The 7,253-nt window shown below is 41.1% G+C and overlaps 1 protein-coding gene across 5 annotated transcripts in view; it reads right to left on the bottom strand.

Annotated features, from left to right (window-relative positions):
- setd5 (SET domain containing 5) overlaps nt 1–5,692 on the bottom strand; it is a 29,979-nt gene extending 24,287 nt beyond the window's left edge. For all 5 annotated transcript variants that reach the window (XM_053866933.1, XM_053866930.1, XM_053866932.1 and 2 more), the window contains exon 1: nt 5,288–5,692. The gene's annotated coding sequence lies outside the window, so the exon portion shown is untranslated. The remainder of the gene's footprint in view (nt 1–5,287) is intronic.
- Nucleotides 5,693–7,253: the final 1,561 nt, after the last annotated feature.

Here is a 7,253-nt window from a genome sequence, read left to right as displayed (position 1 = left end):
TCCACCCTGCGGTCAGACCCGTAACTACTGCACATTTATCATGTTTGTGTGGAGTTATGCTGTACATGTAGTTTTCGGCATCTCGCGTAGAGTCGCCTGACATGAGAAGCCCACCCCCCATGGAGAGCTTCCAGAGACGAGGTGCAGCTCTTGAGGCAGGGGCCAAAAACCAGGTACACTTGTGTTCACTGTCTCAAGAGAGAGGGCGCAGTACGTGAAAACCGTTAAGCATGAACCATGAAATAGTTGACATGGAGCTCCAGTTCTTTAAAATGCAAAATAAAAATAAAACGCATACTTCTTGAGGAGACAGACAGAAGACACTTCTCTACATCACTGTAAAAATAAATGTGACATGTGATGTGAAACGTGGGACATCTTTAAAAACAACACACACACACAGGCCTTGCAACGGGTTCTCGATACCCATTGCAAGGCCTGTGTGTGTTTACACAATGTCATCAATGATAGCAATGACACTGTTGAAGCCAGAGATTTTTTTAGTATAGTATTTGATGTATACAATGTATCGCTGATCAAATGAAGCAGCTTCTTGTCCATTCAGTTTCTACAAGGGATGCTCCAATGAGGACTTTTGCTGCCAATCAATGATACCGATCACATGGATTGACAATGAATTTGTAATCAAAATGATGAGACCTTCTGTGTACATGATGTGAAAAAATTAACCACAAAATCCTTTTGAATTCAGACACATTTTCATACACCTCTTCAAGAAGGCAAAAAATAGAAAACCCTTGCAGAATGCAGCAACTATTCTGTCAAAAGGACAACTGAAAAACATTTAATTCGTTGTGAGACGTTGCCATTTGGCGAATCTCTCGAGACTTTGCCGTGTCCGTGAAATATTTACATACTGGCCGCTTGTAGCAAAACTCCAAGACAGAGAGCACTGCATTTATGAAAGTTTCCACTCAGAATGTGTCTCCGCATAAATGACACCTGAGAAACACTGGTCATCAAGCTCAGTGAAATTAATGATTATTTTTTAGCGTTCCGAATGTCACGCTCGGACCGGCGGGTGTTGCTAACGGTTAGCTCCGCTAACATCATGCTGCAGAGGAACCAGCGGTCTCACTTTCATGAGCCTGAAAACTCCCCATGCTCCATCAAGTGCTGGTGCTTTGAACTGAATAACATTTAATTCAACGGTCGCACTTTGGTGATTCACTTGAGACTTCACTATGTTCAAGCTTTACATTCTGCAGCACAGACTAGTCGCTGCATGTGTCAAGGTTTTTCTATTTTTGCACATGTTTAAAGTGCATGAACATTAAAAACATGACAAAAGTGAGTAGCAACAGTTCTCCTGTGTAGTGATGAGTGTTTTTTAGTGTCCTCAGTGTCACTCCTAATAATAACCAGAACTGAACTAGGGAGCTACACTGAACACATCCTTTTATTATTCAAATAAGACCTTTTGATGTGGATGTTGATCAGGCATTTTATATGTGGTACATATATGTGTACAGTGATGATTTTCAATTCTTCTCAAGGACCAATAAAGAACTCAGTTTTAATGAACTGGAGCTCTGTTTTTGCTTCATTCTTCACAGGATTAATACATGTTCCTGGATTATGTGTCATTATTTGAATATACTTGTTTAAAAATGTATGGTGTCACAGTGAGATGATTTAAGCAACTCAAAATAGGTCCAAACAAAGGTAATCATGATTAGTCGACTAATCTAAAAGATAATGAATAGATTAGTCGACAACTAAAATAATCGTTAGTTCTAGCCCTATTCAAAAGTCTTCGTGTTTCCAGAAGCCAAGATGCCATCCCAAGTAATTTTACCCAGAGAGCAGTAGGGCTTGAAGGGGTGGCGTCACTGTGGAAAAACCGCATTACATTGTCAACTGGAAAGTTTGTTTACAACGCTGTTGCCGTCAGACAGAAAAAAAAAAAAAAAGCTTAGTCGATTCACTGTCATTAGCAGAGTTTATGGTGCTCTTGGTGTAGACCAGTGTAACATGTTTTATCTGGAGCTGCTGCAGCTGAGTCCTCTGTTCTGCAGACCTGCTCGGAGCTGGTGAGAGAAGCAACCAGCGCCAAATTTAAACATCCATGACAATTGTTCCAGAACTTATGAAGAAGACTAGTTTCTAACTGACGTCTGTCTCCACAGTCAACTCGAAATTTAAGTGTGAACAGATGTTTGGGTGCTCAAGCTCCTTATTGAAACATGCTGAGTCATGATGTAATAAAGTTTGACGGGAAAAAAAGCTCCACCTTCGTCTTTATTCTACAGTGTACGATTTATTCTACAGTACGATAAATTTGCACCGCCATAGCACATAACACATCACGGAGGTGGATATGAACATGATGGTTTTCATGCATGTTTTTCACAGAAGAATTTCAAAAGGAACATCACAATGACTGACGTCCATTGCTCACAAGACTTTTACTCCGGCCGGACAAGAGACGGACCCGTAAGGACGGCTGCCTCTTACAGAAAGATATATTTCTCATAACAAAAAACTAATTCAGTAAATGTAAAACTTTTCTCCTTTGCTTCATTCTGAAACGGGAAGTCGAAATAAAGTTTTATTATCTGGGTCAGTTACTCTTGTAGCTGCTTCAGTCTCTAGCTGGATCACCTACCTCATTGGCAGTATGACGGAGTTCAACTCCTGATGTTGAATGATAGCTGTTTCTAGAGTTCCCTTTGCAAGTATATGCTTGACAGTGTTGTGTATATTGCCATCTATGATTATTTTTGCTGTTTCGCAACAGTCTTTCCTCATAAACAAAACTGCAATGGGGGGGCAGGACCAGAGACCCAGCCTTATGACAGCTTGCGATGACCCTCATTTGCAAGCGGCGCTGCCAAAAGAAATATTCTTAAACTACCTAATGTTTCAATGGAGGAAGAGCCAAGGACTCTGGGCCCAGTAGTAACAGTAATGTAATCTGTCACTGCCACATCCCCTACTTGGTGCCGATTCCCTTCCATGGCTTGTTTTATGACATCATATCCTGCACACATGGTTGTATCCGCTTGATGCATAAATTAGCATAACTAGTAACGACACGCCTCACTACACGAGCGTGTACTTTGTCGAGTCATCGAGATAAACAGGTTGTGCTCAGGCTTTTAGCTAGGAGGGCGTCTGAAAAAATGGATTCTTGACGTACCAGAGCAAAAATAATCAGAATGATATAAAAACAACTTCACGTTCTTCAAACATGATCGTGCAGTCATGGAAATACATTGACCATAAACACAGTGTGTCAGCAACAAGCGATGAGTCTGCTAAATTACCAGCATCAGCTTGGCATTTAAGCTGTCCTTGACAGCAGAATCCGACCAGGAGCCATCACCACTACCGACTTCACATACATTGGCAGCTGCTGGTTCACTGCCGCAGACGCGACGCCATCCTCCGGTGTGCACAACAAGGGGTTCAAATTTCTACTTCTGCCAAGTTTGAGCCACGCTACAAAATCACATTCCGCACCTCCTCAGAGGGACAATCACGTCTTCTAGAGGGGATGAACTATTAGGATGTCCACTGTTGTGCTCACTATCTACTTCCATGGCAACGGAAAGATATGAAATTAATTTAGGACTGATCACTACATCAGAGTAGATTTAAGCTCACGATATTGGTGTTTGGTGCTGCAACAACAATATTAATTTCTTTCATCTGAAAATGCGATCTTCATGAACCATAGGAGGAAAATGAATTACAAATTTTACATTATTAAGACCAATACTCAATTACTTTGGCCCTTCTTGCCAATAGCAGAGCAGCACCTTTTTTTTCATAGCACCTATCACTATTATTCAAAACATCTTCTTTGGCAAGTAGCTGCTGTGTGTTGAAAAGTCAATTTCGATTTTTGTGAAATGACAAATACAGCCGAAAGAAATAAAAATATGTCAGCCAATCACAACAGGCTTATCACTAAACCAAGACGTAGAGCAGACTGAAATTGGATCTGCTCAACAAATACAGTCTTCTGTTCATATAAATGTTTCGTGTCTGTTCGACAGTGCCATAAAATGAATTCACTTTATGTTTCATTCACTCTTTTTTTAACCTATCGTAACCGTGCATGTGTGACATCATCACTTAGCGGAAGCACCGGCACATTTTGGTACCTTCACCGGCTTTAACGAGAGATTAAATGCATTCGTCGGTAACCTATAGAAACGAATTTCCGTGGTCGATCGTCACAGCATCTGTGCAATAGAAGATAACGATTATACCATATGCTCTGCATTCCAGATACCAAGTCGAATCGTCGATTCATAAGACAAATGACTATGTGAGATAAAAGTTTGGTGGCAGCATTCCCGGAAGATTTCCCTTGAAAACATTCAAGAGACCAAATAAAAGGAGACCCAAAAGAGGAAAAGCGCAACCCTCACAAATACCACCCATTGACCGCTGTCGTCGAGGCTGGGGGTTGGTGTGTTTGTGTGGCACTATTTCTTCAATGCCGAACACCGAACTTCGTCAAATAACAGGGGAAGGGCTGCACGATGAATCGTATTCGCACACCCGGGGGTAATTTCGGAATTCTGTACATTCTGTAAAACACTCAAACACGGCCTGGCTGACGACTCAACAAACGATCGCCGTGGATTGTGTTCAATGAACGACGAGTCACACACAAATTCAGCTCAGGGATCCACGAAACATTGAATGCTAAGCACCTTAGCAGCTGCTACAACTCAGCCGTCAACTTTTGACGATACAAAATACAATAACTACACAGACATCTCAATAATGGTCGCATCGTCACGCGCACAGACTTAAATAAGTAGCAACACTCGGTGCTGTGTTTTAAAACGTATAGTTATCACCATGAAGAACAGATATAGGAGTTGGTGTACGGTGCCTGTTGGGGCAATGGGCGTATGTGATATCACGGAACATAAACTTCGTCATCAACATATCTATGCTATATTCGCTGTATTCGTTTGAGAAAACATACACCAACACCATGCGGTGTCGCTCAACGTCCCCATATTATTACTGATGTTGATGGGAATTCGTCGCACTAAACAGCAATAAGTGAACGAAGAAATAGGATTGGAAACGACGTTGTCCCAATAAAGAAACAATTCCGGACAAAATGCACGAGTTTACGATGGTGTGCAATGTATCGACGACATGTAAGGCTGTGGATGCTTTGACGTTAGCAGGATTAGCTTGTTAGGATTGCCTGGAAACATGGTAACCAGGTTATGTAGGGTCGGTCTCGTTTTACACAAGTAATAAGCCCCATGAAAACAAAACTGATGCTCACCTAAAGAGACATTACAAACGACGACCGTCCATCCAAAGAATAAAGTCCACAGAGTTGGCCAAAGTAAGATCCAGTCAGACCCATAGGCCTGCGCACCAGCCTCGGACTCCTGTGTTTATCGGCCCTCGAACGTAGGTCCTGCTCCAGCGGTAGCAAACAAACTTCTCAACGTCTCTCGGAGGAACGACGAAAGTCAATTTGTTGGTGTTTCAACGTCAAACGTTTCCATTTGATGTCCACATTAAACGACACTTGGCAATAGCAGTGTAATAAATACTAGGTGTGTTGGCTGTCGCGGTTTATAACTGGATATATATGCGGCTGAACACGGCTCTGCTTCTGCATCAGATCCTTGGAATTGACGAGGCGCCCATCCCCCCAACACTAGCCTAGCCGGCATCGACCGCTGGGCCCAGCGAAAATGACACACAGCCACGCCATGGGGTTTCCCATTCCACATTGCAGGGGCTTTCTCCTTGGGCGGCCTTGCTTCGTGATCCGGTCTAGGTACCGGATCACGAAGCAAGGCCGCTGGTCAGTCTACCATTGTAATATTGTTATATTTTAACTAACACTGAGAAAAGTTGCATTTCAGTTGCATTGCTGTATTTTTTCCTACTTTCCTACGAACCTATGATTGTGTGTGTGTGTGTGTGTATATATATATATATATATATATATATATATATATATATATATATATATATATATATATATATATATATGGTGATATCAAAACTTAGCCACCATCGTGATTTATTGTGTTCAAACCTATGCAATATAACAACAAAATTTATATTTTGTTGTTTAAATGTACATATGGGTCCATCATTTCATCATCATGAAAAATGTGGCTTCTTGTGGCAAACTTGTGGCACCATTAAATTGTGATTAATTGAAATGAAATAATCACATATGCTTTGCTGTTTTTTTTAGAATGTTTTATTTAGACTTTATATTATACCTCAGATATCAATGATCAGTCGCAGTTCTGTCGCTTTTGGACAGTAAATTAAAAAAGTAAAGATATCAGACATCACCTGACTATTTTGGATATTTGTGAAATAGTGTTTTAAATAATGGTTTCAATTTTATTATCATCTCTTTTGCATGATTTTATTCTAGTCTATTCCAACATTCTTTGCCTCAGTTTGATAATCCACAGAGCAAATTTGATGGTCCATGAGTGTCATGAAGTTTTGAAATGAGACGTCACGTAAGCCGTCCAATGAGGATTGATGATTTAAATATCTAGTGTTAGCAAGATGAAAGATCACCATAACTAATGGTGTCAGTGTGAAAGACTCATGGTCATCCAATTGAGTCATTTCTTTCTAGAAATCAGTGTACACAATACAGCGATTTATCTCTACATAATCATGTCATTACATGACATTAGCAAGCGTGTTCATGTGACCCGGGAAGCGTCATGCGATTGATGACACACCGCTCGCTGCGAACAATTCCACTGAAAGACTTCATGGGGCGACTTTTTAGCCCCTGCTCCGGCTCTCAGATTGATTAGACAAATAGTCTGCAGGATGTTGCTCCCTCAGCAGCCGAATCTGCAGTTTGCTGCGAGCAAGCTCACTGAGGACCGTTTGACTATAATCATTTCCCTGTCTGCCTGGTGCCGCTTGTTTCAGCAGACACCTGAATGGTGAAACTGTGTGTACTTGTTTGGCTGGAACAAAAACCTGCACCCACTGTGGCCCTGGAACAGTTGGTCTTAAATGTTTTTGTGACTGACATTTGTGAGCCAATGAAACCGGAAGTGACTCACAGGCACAGTTCATGTTTGTAATTCTGTGCGCAAGTAGTTACTTCTTTGAAATCACAAAACATTTAATACTTTATTTTCATATGATGCTGCTCTACTAGTATGTGGGTTTTATGATTGAAGAGGAAAAACATGATCCAATGGGACCTTTAATATTGTGGGACAAAAACATAACTTGATAAAATT

The sequence above is a fragment of the Synchiropus splendidus genome, chromosome 6 (genome assembly GCF_027744825.2).
Source record: "Synchiropus splendidus isolate RoL2022-P1 chromosome 6, RoL_Sspl_1.0, whole genome shotgun sequence".
Lineage (NCBI taxonomy): Eukaryota > Metazoa > Chordata > Actinopteri > Syngnathiformes > Callionymidae > Synchiropus > Synchiropus splendidus.
Note: the sequence above shows the minus strand (reverse complement) of the source record. Positions and strands in the feature narration are given on the sequence as shown.